The 19,637-nt window shown below is 48.6% G+C and overlaps 1 long non-coding RNA gene across 1 annotated transcript in view; it reads left to right on the top strand.

The window, feature by feature from the left end:
- Positions 1-3,480: 3,480 nt before the first annotated feature.
- The window catches only part of LOC138657941 (uncharacterized), a 57,973-nt gene continuing 41,816 nt past the window's right edge, over positions 3,481-19,637 (top strand). Inside the window, exon 1 of the long non-coding RNA XR_011317265.1 lies at positions 3,481-3,715. This is a non-coding gene — a long non-coding RNA (uncharacterized lncRNA). The remainder of the gene's footprint in view (positions 3,716-19,637) is intronic.

Here is a 19,637-nt window from a genome sequence, read left to right as displayed (position 1 = left end):
GGTGGACGTTTTTGTTTCCGATGGGTCAATGCAGTTCTGGATTCGGAAGTCTAAGACAGATCAGATGGGGCGGGGTAAAAAGGTTGTTTTGGGCGCAGTTCCTGGTTCTGTTATGTGTCCTATTCGTTGCTGGCAGGTTTTTGTTAGGTTGCATCCGCGGGGTGATGGGCCTTTGTTGTGTCACGAGGATGGGTCTTTCCTGTCCAAATATCAGTTTGTAGCGGTTTTTCGGCAGTGTTTAAAGGCCATCGGGGTAGATGCGGCCAGGTTCGCCTCCCATTCTTTCAGGATTGGGGCTGCCACCGAGGCAGCACGAAACGGGTTGGCTCCGGAGGTGGTGCAAAGAATTGGGCGGTGGGAATCCGGCCGCTATCGGAGTTATGTGAGGCCTTGAACATCTGGGAACGGTTGATATTTTGCGTGTGTGGGCTTTTGTCTAAGTTGTTTATGTTTTTCAGGTCCATCCTCGTTGTTGGTGTGGATCGTCGGCCCCTCATATGTGTACTGGGGCGCGAGACGGGCCGACGTCAGGCAGGATGGAAGACAGCTCGGGTTTTCCAGGGACGTGGCCGTCATCAGGTGGTTGGGGTTTCGGGGTTTAAGTTGGAACAGAGTCCTGGAGGAGGTACACAATGGCATTCGTCTGGATAGGCCTCCTGACATTTTGGTTCTGCACGTTGGGGGAAACGACCTGGGAATTCGTCCTTGTCGAGAGTTGATACGGGACATAAAACACGACATGCTCCGGCTATGGGTTTCGTTTCGGGAGATGTCGATCGTGTGGTCCGAGATTGTTCCTCGTACATCTTGGAGGCACGCCAGGTCGGTGGAGAAGATAAATAGAGCCCGGATTAAGGTGAACCGGGCCGTGTCGGGTTTTGTTGTGCGAAACGGAGGAATGGCTGTGCGCCATTTTGAGTTGGAGCGCGGTGGTGACCAATTTCTTTTGGGAGACGGGGTCCATCTAAACGCGGTAGGCATAGATTTGTGGGCTTTGGGGTTGCAGTCGGGAATTGAGCGGGCCATAGCGGTTAAGGTTGGTGGGGTTTCGGTTACTTGAGGGGGTCAAGTATCCTCATGGTGGCGGGGGGAGGGGTCCTTGGAGTTGGTGCTAAATTGGCCTGGGGGGTCCGTCGGGATACGGACTCTCCAGTTGGTTTAAGTTTTGGTTGCGGGTCTGGTGATCTGGGGGAATCGTGGTAATGGTGGGCCAGATTCCTAAGTTGGAAGTGGACAATGGTAACCCTTCGGGGTATTTTGGTGCTCTCGAGCCTGTGGGGTAACGGCTGAGAGTAATCTACGGTTGGTCTCTTGTCCACTTGTTCATACTATGGGTGACACCAGATTTTAGCTTCAAGGACCCCTTCCCAGCTGTTTATGGTTATATGTTTTGTTTGTAATAATAAAGGCCGCTGTGGCCAATTATATCCAACTTGAGACTCATGTCGTTATTCGGAGGTTGGGAGGAAAAGGGGTCGGTGATCCCTTGGGAAGGCACTTAATAAGGGGGGTAGTCGACAATACCAATGTCAAGACAGGCTGGAGCGAGCCGCCCGCCCCTCCCCCCCCCGGGCGGCGTAGGTGGAAGCCGCCATGACAGGGGGTTTGGAGCAGGCGACAAGTGGTGGGGGCGTGTCGTTCGTTCCAGGGGGAGGGGTAGTGGTGGAGAAGGGGATGATGGGAGCGGGGGGTGGAGCGGTTCACTTCCCGCTCTACAGAATCTGGAGCAGTCCCGCCCGCCCTCCCCTTTTTGTTGTGTTCACGGGTGGTTTGTCTTTATCTTTCGGGTCATAGTGGCTGTAGGCGGGGGGAGGGGTCCTTGGAGTTGGTGCTAAATTGGCCTGGGGGGTCCGTCGGGATACGGACTCTCCAGTTGGTTTAAGTTTTGGTTGCGGGTCTGGTGATCTGGGGGAATCGTGGTAATGGTGGGCCAGATTCCTAAGTTGGAAGTGGACAATGGTAACCCTTCGGGGTATTTTGGTGCTCTCGAGCCTGTGGGGTAACGGCTGAGAGTAATCTACGGTTGGTCTCTTGTCCACTTGTTCATACTATGGGTGACACCAGATTTTAGCTTCAAGGACCCCTTCCCAGCTGTTTATGGTTATATGTTTTGTTTGTAATAATAAAGGCCGCTGTCGCCAATTATATCCAACTTGAGACTCATGTCGTTATTCGGAGGTTGGGAGGAAAAGGGGTCGGTGATCCCTTGGGAAGGCACTTAATAAGGGGGGTAGTCGACAATACCAATGTCATGTCAATCTTAATCTCCCACAAAAAAAAAAAAAAAAAACAGGGAGTGTCCTTCAATTACTATCTCCCTGCAGTAATCTCAGCCAGGTATGGCAGGCAGCAATAAGGAGTGGACTGATGCACAAATTAAATAAAAAGTGTGTACAAACCAAAAAGATAGCTGTGCAGAAAGGAAGGAACAAGAGGATTTGTGCTTTGAAAAAAGCAGTTGGTTTGCACAGCGGCGTACACACAGCAATGCAGCTATCAGGGAGCCTTCTAGGGCAGCCCAATGAGCTACAGCGCTGAGGGAAAAAAAAAAAAAAAATGTAGCTTCCACTGTCCCTGCACACCGAAGGTGGTGTTGGGCAGTGGAAATCGCTACAGCACAAGCGGTTTGGTGGTTAATGGACCCTGCCTAACGCTATCCCTGCTTCTGACGAAGCGGCAGCAACCTCTCCCTAAGCTCAGATCAGCAGCAGTAACATGACGCCGCAGACAGCAAGCCAATCACTGCAATGCCCTTCTCTAAGATGGTGGGGACCAGGACCTATGTCATCACGCTGCCCACACTCTGCGTTTACCTTCATTGGCTGAGAAATGGCGCTTTTCGCGTCATTGAAACGCGACTTTGGCGCGAAAGTCGCGTACCGCATGGCCGACCCCGCACAGGGGTCGGATCGGGTTTCATGAAACCCGACTTTGCGAAAAGTCGGCGATTTTTGAAAATGAACGACCCGTTTCGCTCAACCCTAGTCATACCTACTATTTTATTAATCTGGAGTCCCAATTAGATGTAGCAGTTAGGGATATGTTGGTGCAAAAACAGACGTACAATTTGTTGGCTCCAATCACTGAGAACTCATTTTAATTATTTATTTTTTATGCGTTGCTTATATAGTGCTATTGTATTCCGCAGTTCCCTACAGACATCATCATCGCTGTCCCCAATGGGGCTCACAATCTAGATGACCTATCTGTATATCTTTGGTAGAAACCCACGCAAATATGGGGAGAACATACAAATTCATTGCAGATGTTGGTGGGTTTTGAACCCAGGACCCCAAAAACGGGGTCTGACGGTAACATTTCTTCTTTGTGGAGAATACCAAGCCTATAACATTTGTTTATGATATTCTTTTCAAAGGCAGGATTCATGCTCCAAAGGTCATACCTGGTTCCCTTTTAGTGGACATTCCTAGACATATATTAGAGTTAGTCATTCTACTGCACTTCACTGCAAAAAAATGGGTGAGGCTTTAGAGGCGTAACAATAATAACTAAAGATATAAGTTTACAGTCTGATTTTGCATTCAAGCTATGCCACTGGCAGGGCCGGCAGCCAGACTAGGCACCCCCGCTCCCCCAGGGGCCCCCAGCCAGTGGGTTAATTGGATAGTATACTTCATCGCACGCCATAGTGTTCCGGGTAGTGAAGCTGCCGAGACGTGCTGCAGAGACTGAAGCAGTCGGGAAACAGGGAGCTGTAAGTATTGTACTTTATATATATATATATATATATATATATATCACTGACTATGTGGTGGCCATAATACTGCATACTGCAGGACTGTGGGTTGTATTATACTCTACTGGGTTGCTGCATTATACTCTATGGGGTGGCTAAATTAGACTCTATAGGGTTCTGTATTATACTCTGTGGAGGACTATTGGGTGCATTATACTATATGGAGATTGTATTATAATATATGGTGGCTGTATTATACTCTATCAAGGACTATGGGGAGTATGTTATACTATATGTACTATTTGGTGCCTACATTACACTATATCAAGGACTATGGGGAGTGCATTATACTATATTTACTACTAGCTGAAGAGCCCGGCGTTGCCTGGGCATAGTAAATATCTGTGGTTAGTTATAGCACCTCACTTCTCTTATTTTCCCATCACGCCTCTCATTTTCCCAATCACATCTTTCATTTTCTCCCTCACTCCTCTCATTCCCCCCTAACACTTGTCATTTCAACCTCACATCTGTCATTTTCTGATCACTCCATTATTTTTCCTCACTCCTCTCATTTTGCACTCACACCTTTTCATTTTCACCTCACACCTCTCATTTTCACCTCATCACCTCAGTATATACATGTTTGCCATCTCCCTTATATATAGTATACATCTGTATGTCATCTCCTGTATATAGTATATACCTGTATGTCATCTCCCCTGTATATATTATATACCTGCTGTGTGTCATCTCCCCTATATATAGTATATACCTGAATGTCATCTCCTTCTATATATAGTATATACCTGTATGTCATCTCCTCCTGTATATAGTATATACCTGTGTGTCATCTCCCCTGTATATAGTATATATCTGTGTGTCATCTCCTCCTGTATATAGTATATACCTGCATGTCATCTTCTATATATAGCATATACCTGTATGTCATCTCCTCCTGTATATAGTATATACCTGTGTGTCATCTCCTCCTGTATATAGTATATACCTGTATGTCATCTCCTCCTGTATATATATGTACCTGTATGTCATCTCCTCCTCTATATAGTATATACCTGTGTGTCATCTCTCCTGTATATAGTATATATCTGTGTGTCATCTCCCCTGTATATAGTATATACCTATGTGTCATCTCCTCCTGTATTAGACCTCGTTCACACGTTATTTGCTCAGTATTTTTACCTCAGTATTTGTAAGCTAAATTGGCAGCCTGATAAATCCCCAGCCAACAGGAAGCCCTCCCCCTGGCAGTATATATTAGCTCACACATACACATAATAGACAGGTCATGTGACTGACAGCTGCCATATTTCTTATATGGTACATTTGTTGTAGTTTGTCTGCTTATTAATCAGATTTTTATTTTTGAAGGATAAGACCAGACTTGTGTGTGTTTTAGGGCGAGTTTCGTTTGTCAAGTTGTGTGTGTTGAGTTGCGTGTGGCGACATGCATGTAGCGACTTTTGTGAGATGATTTTTGTGTGGCAACATGCGTGTAGCAACTTTTTGTGTGTCGAGTTGCATGTGACAGGTTAGTGTAGCAACTTGTGTGCAGCAAGTTTTGCGCATGGCGAGTTTTGCGCGTGGCGAGTTTTGTGTGGTGCCTTTTGAGTATGTGCAAGTTTTGTGTGAGGCAACTTTTGCATGTGTTGCAACTTTTGTGCATGTGGCAATTTTTCCGCGTGTGCAAGTTTTGCGTGTGGCGAGTTTTCCATGAGGTGAGTTTTGCACTTGTGGCGAGTTTTGCAAGAGCCTAGTTTTTGCATGTGGCGAGTTCTGCGCGTGGCGAGTTTTGAGCGGCGACTTTTGTGTTTCGACTTTTATGTGGCGAGGTTGGTGTATGTGTGGTGAAATGTGTGCTGAGGGTGATATGTGTTCAAGCACGTGGTAGTGTGTGGTGCATTTTGTGTGTGTGTTCATATCCCCGTGTGTGGTGAGTATCCCATGTCGGGGCCCCACCTTAGCAACTGTACGGTATATACTCTTTGGCGCCATCGCTCTCACTCTTTACGTCCCCCTTGTTCACATCTGGCAGCTGTCAATTTGCCTCCAACACTTTTCCTTTCATTTTTTCCCATTATGTAGATAGGGGCAAAATTGTTTGGTGAATTGGAAAGCACGGGGTTAAAATTTCACCTCACAACATAGCCTATGACGCTCTCAGGGTCCGGACGTGTGACTGTGCAAAATTTTGTGGCTGTAGCTGCGACGCCTCCAACACTTTTCCTTTCACTTTTTCCCCATTATGTAGATAGGGGCAAAATTGTTTGGTGAATTGGAACGCGTGGGGTTAAAATTTCGCCTCACAACATAGCCTATGACGCTCTCGGGGTCCAGACGTGTGACTGTGCAAAATTTTGTGGCTGTAGCTTCAACGCCTCCAACACTTTTCCTTTCACTTTTTTCCCCATTATGTAGATAGGGGCAAAATTGTTTGGTGAATTGGAACGCGCGGGGTTAAAATTTCGCCTCACAACATAGCCTATGATGCTCTCGGGGTCCAGACATGTGACTGTGCAAAATTTTGTGGCTGTAGCTTCGACGCCTCCAACACTTTTCCTTTCACTTTTTTCCCCATTATGTAGATAGGGGCAAAATTGTTTGGTGAATTGGAACGCGCGGGGTTAAAATTTCACCTCACAATATAGCCTATGACGCTCTCGGGGTCCAGACGTGTGACTGTGCAAAATTTTGTGGCTGTAGCTGCGACGGTGCAGATGCCAATCCCGGACATACATACATACATACATACACACACACACACATTCAGCTTTATATAGTAGATATGGTACCTGCATTATACTGTATTGAGGACTATGGGGAATGCATTATACTATATGAAGAACTATGTGCATTATACAGTACTATGGGGAGTCCATTGCAATATATGGAGGACAATGGGGGTGCATTATACAATATGGAGGACTATCCAAACACATGAGACTAAAGTCTGATGATGCCACAGAAGGGATGAAACATGTCAGCTGGACATTTGAAGTGAGTGCATAGGTTTTATATCCAGTGTAGTGTGCATAATTTATAGTGCTGTCCACCTCATCAATTGAGATATGAGATGTGCTGTGTATATAATTTAAACAGAAAACTATTAAAGGGAATCTATCACCCCCCGGGATGTATATGATATATTAATATGGGCATACAGGTAACAGAAATGTTGCAGTAGTCCTAACTGTCTGCCTCATATTAATGGTCTTGTTGCTGAGAAATATTATATTCTGCCTTAATGATTTTGCAGCGCCCCAGAGACCTGGTCGTTGCAGTATGGCACTCTGCCGCTAAGGAGAGTGGAGGTACGTCTGATGGCACTAAGGAGTTCTCCTGACCAGGTATCACCAGAACACATTACACTTCACACTCCGGCCACTAGGGGGAGAAAAAAGGCTTTATTTATTGGGCCACTCCTCACATTGGTAAAACTAGGGGCTGGGGAGGAAGTTAGTCAGAAGCTGACTGGGTTGGAACCAGGCAACATCCCGTGGCAGGGGGTGTTGCAGGGAGAAGGCACAGGGGGGTCCCTGTCAGGCGTGGGAACCTGGCAGGTGCCTAGCGAACAGAGCAGAACGTAACGGAACCGCGCCTGCACACCCTGCGGCGGTATCCAGGAGAGAGATACGAAGGGAAGGATATTGTGGAACAGTGTAAACGAGATCAAGCACAAAGGAGAGCCAGTAGGAGTCGTGCCGAGAGAGAGAGGCAACATCTTACTGAGGCGCGTAGTCGGTGGCCGGAACACCGTAGGAGTAACTGACTTCAGGCCTTACTTCAAACTCCGCCGGACAGTCAATTATAGGTTGGCTGTCTACCTTACTACATCTACGAAGACATAGGGGGCAACTCGTGGAGAGGGGCATCTCTAGGGTCCCGGAAGAGCTCCAAGCCTTCCCGTCAAACGGGTGGCGTCCTAGCCATAATATACCTGGGGGACGTTAGAAACTAGTAACATCTGGAACCAAAGAACAAGAGAGCTGTAGAGAACGAACGAACGAGAACAGCAGTTGTGAGGATTATTCCGAATGCTCAGCAGGGTAGGACTACAACACACAGGCGCTAGTGGTAGGCAACGATTTCCATCTGCAAAGGAAACTCTGGATGTGCCCATCGGACCGGCCGGTCTCAGATAGCCCTGTTAAGCGTGCTCTGGATTGAGGATCCTGAAGTCTTCAGTAAAGAGGTAAAGAGACTGCAACCCTGTGTCCTCGTTATTGCCTGCACCTCACACCATCACAATCCACCTTATTGGGAAGCCCTGGGGACATACTTCACCTGTGGGAAGTTATACCATCCATCTGCCATTCCATCACCCCAGCAGACCCCACAGCAGCGTCGGTCACCCTGACCGAACACCACAGGTGGCGTCACGAACCCCTGACAGACTGTACCACCACCTTCATTGGACGCCCCTTAGCAGGGTCGCGGACCGGGTCTAGCCACCGTGACAGCCTCAGAACCGAACCAGAGAGGCCCGGTACCGAGAACCCGTGGCCCTGTGTCTGGGGGCGATCCAACTTGGTGTCACGAACAGGATCGTACTTAAGCCTGAAGAAGCAGGTCATGTGTGCCTTGGAACTGTGATTGAAACGTGTTTGAACTTTGATTTATTGCAAAGACTGTGTATTGCTATCTGCCGCAAGATTCCCGCCAAAACCGCCGCCATTGCCACGCCACGAGGAGCGCAGGAGAAGAAGAAGGGCGTGGAAGTGGGCGTGAGCAAGCTGAAGAGCGCGAAAAGTAATGTCCGCCCAGTCTAAATATTTCTGTACTTTGAGGACGTGTCCATCAGCAGCCGAGATCCGCCTCCTGATCCTCAGTGGAGGGCGGAGACAAAGAAAACGAAACTGTCCACGAAGGAGAGAGCGGGAAAAGGACAAGGAGGGAGAAGAAGTGACCCACGTGGAGGACGCCATGACAAGGCGCCCGGGACCGGAGCGTGGGGTCGGAGCCGAGGACTCCCCCAGCTACCCAGAGAGATACCGCGGCCAGGCGTCACCTGTTGGCCCCGACTTCCTGCAGGCTGGAGTGGACGAGCTCAGCGATCGACTCCGGCGGACGCAACTGAGCACTGAGGCCGGGTGGAAGGAGATCGTCACCGGGGGCCTCACCAGACGTCTGTCGGCAGCCTCGTCTGGTCCGGAGCAAGGAAGAAGTTCCAGCGCTCCGAAGCCAGAAAGCAAGGCCGTGCCGAAAAGCGAGATACTGCAAACAGAGATGATGACGCCACAGCGCAAGGCCCCGCAGTCAGCGTTCCAGATCCCAGCGGAGACGGAGCAGGCCGGCACCGGAGGAATCGCATCTGAAGCAGGTATGAAGAACGACCCTGCCCCAGTGACAGAAGACCTACTGATAAGCTACGTAGCAGCGCCACCTGCTGCCATGACTAAGACTAACTCTGAACTGACAAATCCTAATACTACTACCAAAATTGACATTCGAACCCAGACGATACCTGAAAAACTGATAAGTGACATTGACACCGCATCGGATGAGAGGTCGAACACAGATCTTTCCAGGCCGGGAAGTGTTCGCTACCAACGGATGCCTTGCAATCTAACGCCGAGGAAATAAACCTCGGAAGCCCGTAATTGTACATAGTTAACTGTTTCCTGTTTGCTGCTTTAAACCTGTCCATGGTTAACTCCTAGGGATCCCTTTGTTTACCTGGGATCCCTCTTCTTTTTGTTTGTTCATCATTGTTTAAAAGACTGCCGGATCATGGACGGTGAATGATTCAGAACTGTTTTGTATATAGTTTGCACCTTCTTAAAGGTGCTCCCTACTGGTTTTACAAGCGAAAGAAGACTTGGTGAAGACATGCGCAGAAGGTCTTGCTTTCAGTGGACTTGCAGACAGAGAGAGAATCTGCACTACTTACTAGAGACTTGGGTCCCTCTTAAAGGGAATGTTTACATGATTGCCTTAATAAAAGTTAAAAACGTTAATAATGTTAAAAAATTTAGAAAGTTTGACAATGTTGACTGAGGACAGGAAAGCTTGAAAGTGAACTCGTAGGGGACGGAAAGAAAGTTGAATTGTTGTTATAGTATGTTATAGTAGGCCTTTAGTGGGTTCAGCTTATACGCCCTTAAAGGAAAAGTTAAATCAGAGTTTGCACTTAGTAGAATACCTGGCTGAGTACTGAGAGTTATTTATAGTCAAAATGTTATTTAAAAATATTTAATCCTGTTTTATTTTGTAACGTTCAAGTGTCCTTACCTCCCAAAAAGGGAAGCATCTTTTCTATTTACTTGTTCTAAGCATTTCAAAAATTTTGTATGTCTTTTGCTGTATTATATTGTTGTTCTTCTTCCCAGTCCAGGAGTACTGGATTTAACTGGGGGGGGAGTGCAGCGCCCCAGAGACCTGGTCGTTGCAGTATGGCACTCTGCCGCTAAGGAGAGTGGCGGTACGTCTGATGGCACTAAGGAGTTCTCCTGACCAGGTATCACCAGAACACATTACACTTCACACTCCGGCCACTAGGGGGAGAAAAAAGGCTTTATTTATTGGGCCACTCCTCACATTGGTAAAACTAGGGGCTGGGGAGGAAATTAGTCAGAAGCTGACTGGGTTGGAACCAGGCAACATCCCGTGGCAGGGGGTGTTGCAGGGAGAAGGCACAGGGGGGTCCCTGTCAGGCGTGGGAACCTGGCAGGTGCCTAGCGAACAGAACAGAACGTAACGGAACCGCGCCTGCACACCCTGCGGCGGTATCCAGGAGAGAGACACGAAGGGAAGGATATTGTGGAACAGTGTAAACGAGATCAAGCACAAAGGAGAGCCAGTAGGAGTCGTGCCGAGAGAGAGAGGCAACATCTTACTGAGGCGCGTAGTCGGTGGCCGGAACACCGTAGGAGTAACTGACTTCAGGCCTTACTTCAAACTCCGCCGGACAGTCAATTATACGTTGGCTGTCTACCTTACTACACCTATGAAGACATAGGGGGCAACTCGTGGAGAGGGGCGTCTCTAGGGTCCCGGAAGAGCTCCGAGCCTTCCCGTCAAATGGGTGGCGTCCTAGCCATAATATACCTGGGGAACGTTAGAAACTAGTAACATCTGGAACCAAAGAACGAGAGAGCTGTAGAGAACGAACGAACGAGAACAGCAGTTGTGAGGACTATTCCGAATGCTCAGCAGGGTAAGACTACAACACACAGGCGCTAGTGGTAGGCAACGATTTCCATCTGTGAAGGAAACTCTGGATGTGCCCATCGGACCGGCCGGTCTCTGATAGCCCTGTTAAGCGTGCTCTGGATTGAGGATCCTGAAGTCTTCAGTAAAGAGGTAAAGAGACTGCAACCCTGTGTCCTCGTTATTGCCTGCACCTCACACCATCACCATCCACCTTATTGGGAAGCCCTGGGGACATACTTCACCTGTGGGAAGTTATACCATCCAGCTGCCATTCCATCACCCCAGCGGACCCCACAGCAGCGTCGGTCACCCTGACCGAACACCACAGGTGGCGTCACGAACCCCTGACAGACTGTACCACCACCTTCATTGGACGCCCCTTAGCAGGGTCGCGGACCGGGTCTAGCCACCGTGATAGCCTCAGAACCGAACCAGAGAGGCCCGGTACTGAGAACCCGTGGCCCTGTGTCTGGGGGCGATCCAATTTCTTCCAGGCTCCGGGGTCATGCGGTGCCTGGAAGAAATTCCCACCCCTGTCCTCATTACAATACTACCCCCTTCCATGCATGTCAGTGCAAGGGGGTGTCACATTCCTACCTCCCTTTAAATGTGTAAACCATTTAAATGTGTATACTGGTTATGCTGCTATGTACATATTTACCATTTTGTGTATTGTAGTATAGAGCAAGTGTAGGACATGTTATCAGACACTAGATTGGGCACTACATTGTACATAGTCATGTAGGCGGGACTGTCTGTGTGAAGTAAGGTGTCTTCCTGTTTTGTAGTCAGTAGGGACCTAATTCCCGTGCTGGGCAGACAGCTCTGCAACATTCAAGCCATATACCCAGCCAATTAGAGTCTGGATGGACAGAGAGTACAGCTGAGGCAGCAGCTTTTCCACAATTCAGAACAGGAGTGCAAGAAGTGGCCAATAACCAGTACAGGGAAACACGTGGCTCACCATGTGGCAGATCATTGCTTGGGATGAAGCCTTTCATACCGGGATGAAATGGATGGAGGAACACTCAGGTGTATTGAGCTCCCACAGGGAGGATGCTGCATTATCGCAAGAGGTGGTATGTCCCCGCAATGTACTGCAGGATGTAGGAGAAAGCGTAGGGAGAGTGGAGAACGTGTACTGCTTGAAACCTAATGCTGATTATGCAACTGACAAGAACATGCTGCGACAAACCAAGAGTAAAGTTCATCGTTTTAAGTTTGAAAATGACTCTGTCTTTTATTGCACTATGGAAGCAGCTTAACTTCAGCCAGCCCGATGGGACCCAGATGGTGCACAGGGCGAAGCGAAAGGTATGCTGCATAAGGGACATTGTTTGCATGTAATTGGGAGCCAGGGCACGTGTAACCAGTTAACTGCGGCCATGACTACGGCTCTGGCTCTGCATTTTACACTTAGCGTAGTTTGGCAGGATCCCACAACTGTGCAGTGTGGGAATGTCGCAGATGTTATTGATGCAACCAGAGAAGAAAGAGATGAAGTCATTGTGGATGCCACTGATACACTGGACTTGGCAAAAACCTTTAACGAGGCTGACATTGTGATGGCCAAGATGGCGACTCTAAAGATGGCAGATAATGGCATGCAATTGAAGGACAACAACTCTGATCCCTCCCCTCGTGGGCGTTCTGATGGAGAATTGGCGCGAGAAGCTGTCTAGCAGAGTCTGTGGCCTAACCATGGTGCCCCCCTTCCCCCTGGTGGGTGCATTGGAGAAGAAGGACTCGCCCTCTGGCACATGCTACTAGGAAATGGCTGGAGTTGCCAGAAGTGACCCCACCCTGGAATGGGTAGGGCCCAGAAGAAAACTCCTAGTGCAGCTTCACGGTGTCATTACGAGATACGGCAGCAGCAGCAGCGATGGAGCACTCCTGCATGTGTCACTGCAATAGAGTAGACAGAGTGGAGTTGAAATGGGGGCAGGAGGAGGAGAGGACCCGACTGGAATGAGAGAGAGGAGTGTCAGATGAGTATTGGACTGACTGCTTTCCAGAGCTTTCCCAGGAGAGGACCCGACCTGGGCGACAAAGAGACGATGCTGCTGAAAGAGAGCTGCCGGTGGCTACCAGAGTCAGAGTGGCATCCACAGAAGCCTGAAACGGAGCCCCATCGTCTTTCTGAGTAAGAGCCTGGTTTTCAGGAGTCGGACAGCAGCGGAGACTGGAACGACCTTGTCTGGAAAACTTTCCTCCATGGCATCGGGGATCGGGATCTATGACAGCCCTGGAGGAGCCTGGACCGAAAGTAAAGGCCCAGCCGGGACTTCGTCAGAGGGAGCCGGAGCACGCAGCGCTGTCCGCGGAAAGATCCACCAATCATGGGATGGGATTGGCCGGATCACTGCAGTCAACAGCGGTGACTGCACACAGGCCCTTGACTCCAGAGGAATGGTCCCTACTGCAGCCCTCCACTCCACCGGGCAGGACTGTCCCTCGACCTTCTGAGCACATTGATCTGTCCCGCAGCTGTCCAGAGTGGAAGACCCGGCCCACATCTGACACAAGTACAGTGCTGGGCCCTTCTTATTAGGCCGCAACAGGCCCAATGGGACCCAGATGGTGCAGAGGGCGAAGCAAAAGATATGCTGCAGAAGGGACATTGTTTGCATGCAATTGGGAGCCAGGGCACATGTAACCAGTTAAAATAGCGTAGCTACCGGGAGGGGGGGGGGGCAGAGGGGCGGTTGCTCCAGGCCCCATGCTCTGAGGGGGTCCTCCCAGAGCTACGCTACTGTAACTGTATCGGTGTGCACAGCATGCCAATACAGTTACATTCTGCAGCAGAGCATGGAGAATTGATCTCCCTGCTCTGCCACCCAGCCAATATGGTGCCCATGAGCAGGCGGGAGGGGGGGCCAATGCCAGCACTGGGCCCGTCATCACAAGTGCAAACGTATTGGCCAGATGCCAATATATCTGACTGCATTGATGAGAGAAGGAGCGTCATGCTCCCTCCCCCATCATTCCCCCTCTTAGCGTCTGACGTAGACGCAGACACTGACAGGGGTCGCGATGACATCACTACTCGGCGCCTGCTGTCCAGAGATGTGCGGGTACTCGGAGCAGTGGAGGAACAAGGAGGAGAGGTGAGTTCTGGATGTATTTGTTTTTTATGGGGGTTGTTTATATTATATAGAGTCTGCCTATGAGGGGTTGTGTTATACGAATCTTATTTCGGGCATCACGAAGGACAAGCAGAGATGTAATTCGCAACATCTTTGTGCAGAGTCGGCGACCAATAGTGCTGAGAGATAATGAGAGTAGTCTTCTTCTGTCCGGCGTGGCCCGCCACTTTAGAAGAATGTCCCCAGAGAAGAACTCGCTTCCTGTCAGGTTAAACCATATAAGTCTTCCCGGAGGGTAGACGAGATAAGTCTAGATAAGTCTAGATAAGTCTAGCATCCTCAATAATCAGAACCTCCCACTCCCTTCTCCAAAACTTTAAGGTACCTTCACACATAACGATATCGTTAACGATATCGTTGCTTTTTGTGACGTGGCAACGATATCGTTAAGGAAATCGTTCTGTGTGACAGCGACCAACGATAAGGCCCCTGCTGGGAGATCGTTGGTCGCTGAGGAAAGTCCAGAACTTTATTTCGTCGCTGGACTCCCTGCAGACATCGCTGGATCGGCGTGTGTGACACCGATCCAGCGATGTCTTCACTGGTAACCAGGGTAAACATCGGGTTACTAAGCGCAGGGCCGCGCTTAATAACCCGATGTTTACCCTGCTGCACTCCTCCTGCACTGGCTGTGAGCGCCGGTCAGCCGGAAAGCAGAGCGGTGACGTCACCGCTCTGCTTTCCAGCCGCTGTGCTCACAGTCAGTGCAGGAGGAGTGCAGAGAAGCAGAGCGCCGGGGACAGACAGCGGTAGGTAAGTATGTAGTGTTTTTTTTTTTTACTTTTACGCTGGTAACCAGGGTAAACATCGGGTTACTAAGTGCGGCCCTGCGCTTAGTAACCCGATGTTACCCTGGTTACCCGGGAACCTCGGGATCGTTGGTCGCTGGAGAGCTGTCTGTGTGACAGCTCTCCAGCGACCAAACAGCGACGCTGCAGCGATCAACATCGTTGTCGGTATCGCTGCAGCGTCGCTGAGTGTGAAGGTACCTTTACACGTGCTGCGCCGATTCTTTGGAATGCACTACCTAGGTTAATACGATTAATCCCCAATCCCCACAGTTTTAAGCGTACCCTAAAAACTCATTTGTTCAGACTGGCCTACCGCCTCAATGCATTAACCTAACGATCCCTGTGTGGCCTATTTTAAAAAAAACAAAAAAAAACAATCAGGTTCCTCGCATCATGTTCTCATTCACTTTATGCAGTTAACCCCTTCAAGTCGCGGCCCGTTTTCATTTTTGCGTGTTCGTTTTTCGCTTCCCTCCTTCCCAGAGCCATAACTTTTTTATTTTTCCGTCAATATGGTCATGTGAGGGCTTATTTTTTGCGGGACAAGTTGTACTTTTGAACGACACCATTGGTTTTACCATGTCTTTTACTAGAAAACGGGAAAAAAATTCCAAGTGCAGTAAAATTGCAAAAAAAGTGCAATCCCACACTTGTTTTTTGTTTGGCTTTTTTGCTAGGTTCACTAAATGCTAAAACTAACCTGCCATTATGATTTTTTTATCTAAGTGGTGAAAAAAAATTCCAAACTTTGCTAAAAAAAAAAAAAAAAAAAAAGTGCCATTTTCCGTTACCCGTAGCGTCTCCATTTTTCGTGATCTGGGGTCGGGTGAGGGCTTATTTTTTACGTGCCGAGCTGATTTTTTTAATGATACCATTTTTGCGCAGATACGTTCTTTTGATCGCCCGTTATTGCATTTTAATGCAATGTCGCGGCGACCAAAAAAACGTAATTCTGGCGTTTCGGATTTTTTTCTCGCTACGCCGTATAGCGATCAGGTTAATGCTTTTTTTTAATTGATAGATCGGGCGATTCTGAACACGGCGATACCAAATACGTATAGGTTTTTTTTTTTTTATTGTTTTATTTAGGATGTGGCGAAAGGGGGGTGATTTAAACCTTTATATTTTTTATATTTTTTTCATATTTTTAAAAACATTTTTTTTTTACTTGTGCCATGCTTCAATAGCCTCCATGGGAGGGTAGAAGCTGGCATAGCCTGATCGGCTCTGCTACATAGCAGCGATCATCAGATCGCTGCTATGTAGCAGAAATGCAGGTGTGCTGTGAGCGCCGATCACAGGGGGGGGCTCACAGCAGACCTGCATCAGTAACCATAGAGGTCTCAAGGACCTCTATGGTTACCTTCCTGATGCATCGCCGACCCCCGATCATGTGACGGGGGTCGGCGATGACGTCATATCCGGCCGCCCGGCCGGATGCGGTCGTTAAATGCCGCTGTCTGTGTTTGACAGCGGCATTTAACAGGTTAATAGCGGCGGGTGAATAGCGATTTCACCCGCCGCTATTGCGCGCACATGTCAGCTGTACAAAACAGCTGACATGTCGCGACTTTGATGTGGGCTCACCGCCGGAGCCCACATCAAAGGGGGATTCACGGCATGCGCTGTACTAGTACGGCGCATGTCGTGAAGGGGTTAATAGCCCTCTGTCTCGTTACTGCTACATACTTAGGCAATTAACTGGTTCATGCAGCTTTACATGAACACCCGAGCCTTACACTATGGCCGGTCCGAATAACTAAAGCAATTGTTACCATCCACCTCTCGTGTCTCCCCTTTTCCTCATAGTTTGTAAGCAGTGCCCTCATTCCTCTTGGTATCTGTTTTGAACTGTATTTCTGTTATGCTGTAATGTCTATTGTCTGTACAAGTCCCCTCTATAATTTGTAAAGCGCTGCGGAATATGTTGGCGCTATATAAATAAAAATTATTATTATTATAGTGGAGCGACAGTGATTATTTTGGAAGGCTCCATGATGTATTTAAGCTCCTCTTCCTGGTCGGAGGCCTGGAAGGACCTGGAGAGCGCGTCCACCTCAATGTTTTTATCAGCTGGACAAAAATGTATTGTAAAGTTGAAGCAAGCGAAGAACAAAGACCATCTGGCTTGACTGGGTTTAAGCCACAGAGCAAACTGCAGATAAGCCAGATTCTCGTGGTCATTGTAAATTACCACAGGGTTCAAAGCTCCTTCCAGCAAGTACCGCCACTCATCCAAAGCCAGCTTTATTGCAAGCAGTTCTCTAGCACCAATAGAGTAATTACGTTCTGGTGCTAAGAAGAGTTTACAGAAAATGCTGCAGGACACCATGCGACAGGATGAAGACTTCTAAGTGATGATGGCTCTGGCCCCTGTGGAAGATGCATCCACCTCCAGGAAAAACTGTTTGTTATGGTTTGGGCGATGCAGCACCGGAGCGGAGGAGAATGCCTGCTTGAGGGATACAAAGGCTTCTGGAGCGCCCCCAGACGCAGGGCCGCGGGTTACTCGGTACCGGTCCTCTCCGTCTCAGTTCTGGGGTTGTCACGGTGGCTGGACCTGGTCCGTGACCCTGCTAAGGGGCGTCCAATAAAAGGGTGAAGGAAGTTGTTCGGTGTTTGTGACGCCACCTGTGGTATTCGGTCAGGTCGACCGACGCTGCTCGGGGTCCACTGGGTTGATGTGATGGCAGCTAGATGGTATACCTTCCCACAGGTGAAGTGAGTCCCCAGGGCTTCCCAGTGGTGTAGGTGGCGATGGTGTGAGGTGCAGTCAATAACGAGGACACAGGGTTGCAGTCTCTTTACCTCTTTACTGGTGACTTCAGGATCCTCAATCCAGAGCACTATCAACAGGGCTGTCTGAGACCGGCCAGTCCGGAGGCACATCCAGAGTTCCCTTTGCAGGTGGAAATCGTTGCCTACCAGTTGCACCTGTGTGTTGTAGTCCTACCCTGCTGAGCATTCGGAATAGTCCTCACAACTTCTGTTCTCGTTCTTTCTCGTTCTTTCTATTCTCCGTCCCCCAAGTTTGTTATGGCTAGAACGCACTCGTTTGACGGGAAGGCTCGGAGCTATTCTGGGACCCTAGAGACGCCCCTCTCCACGCTTGCCCCCTATGTCTGCTTAGGTGATGTATGGTAGACAGCCAACCTATAATTAACTGTCCTGCGGTATTTGAAGTAAGGCATAGAGTCAGTTACTTCCGGTCACCGGCTACGCGCCTCAGTAGGACATTGCCGTTCTTGGGGCACGACTCCTACTGGCTCTCCTTTGTGCTTGATCTCGTTTCTCACTGTCCACAATATCCTTCGCTTCGTGTCCTTTCTTTAGATGCCGCCGCAAGGTAGTGCAGGCGCGGCTCTGTAACGATCTGTCCTTGTAGCTAAGTCACTGCCAGGTTCCCACGCCTGACGGGGACCCCTCTGAATCTTCCCCACAACACCCCCTGCCACGGGATGTTGCCTGGGCAAAACCCAGCCAGCTTCTGCCTAACTTCCTATCCAACCCCTAGTTTTACCAGTGTGAAGAGTGGCCTAATAAATAAAACCTTTTGCTCCCCCTAGTGGCCGGAGTGTGAAGTGTAATGTGTGCTTGTGATACCTGGTCAGGTGAACTCCTTTAGTGCCATCAGACGTACCATCACTCCCCTTAGTGGCAGAGCGACACTACTGCAACGACCAGGTCTCTGGGGCGCTGCACTTTCCCCCGGTTAAATCCAGTACTCCTGGACTGGGAAGAAGAACAACAATACATGTCAGCAAAAGACATGCAAATTTTTGAAATGCAAGGAACAAATAAATATAACAATATAACAATGCTTCCCCTTATGGGAGGTGAGGACACTTGAACGTTACAAATGAAAACAAGGTTAAATATTTTAAATAACACTCTGACTACAAATAACTTCTGGTACCCCAGGTATTCTACTAAGTGCAAATTCTGAACAATAATTTAACTTCTCCTTTAAGGGCTTATAGGCTGAACCCACTAAAGGCTTACTCTAAAATACTATCATGCAAGCTTAAATTTTTCTTTATTTTTCTAACTTCACAAATGAAGGACCGCCTAGCTCCTTGTCTGGGCCTACTGCCATTGTTCTTCTATCAGCGCAACCAACCATCTCTCTATGGTTCTCAGGAGGACTTTCTAACCCCTACGGATTCACTGTGTTGAAATTTGGCTTCCATATTTTCCTGTCCTCAATCTCTAGTAACATTATTAACATTTCCTAACTCTCAACATTATACTTAAGTGCAACACGTGAACATTCCCTTTAAGAGGGAACCAAGTCTCTATGAGGTAGTGCAGATTCTCTCTGTCTGCGAGTCCGTTAGAAAGCAAGAACTTCTGTGCTGTATTCAAAAACAGTCTCTTCACAAAGCCTTCTTTCTTTGTAAAACCAGTAGAGGGCACCTTTAAGAAGATGCAAACTATTTACAAAACAGTTTGTGAATCATTCACCGTCCATGATTCGGCAGTCTGTTAAACAGTGAACTTGTGCAAAATAAAACAAAACAATAGGGATCCCGGCAGAGGCGTAGCTAGGGGTTCAGCTCAGGGGGGCGAAACATGTGAGTGGGCCCCTAACAGGCGGACATATCATTAGTGCAAACTATGCGGCAGCACATGGGCCAAAGAGTTAAGGGGGCCCTTTTCTACCTCTAAATAAGGTGCAATTTTGTATTTTTAGAAGTTCTTGGGCTGCAAAGGGCCCATATATTGTTCTTCCACATAGGCCCTTTTCTGTCTGTGTCCACAGACAAAATAAATCTCTATACAATAACCAGCACTGATATTACCGCCATACGGTAATACCATATAGTGGTA

This window comes from Ranitomeya imitator, chromosome 1, assembly GCF_032444005.1.
Source record: "Ranitomeya imitator isolate aRanImi1 chromosome 1, aRanImi1.pri, whole genome shotgun sequence".
Classification (NCBI taxonomy): Eukaryota; Metazoa; Chordata; class Amphibia; order Anura; family Dendrobatidae; genus Ranitomeya; species Ranitomeya imitator.
Note: the sequence above shows the minus strand (reverse complement) of the source record. Positions and strands in the feature narration are given on the sequence as shown.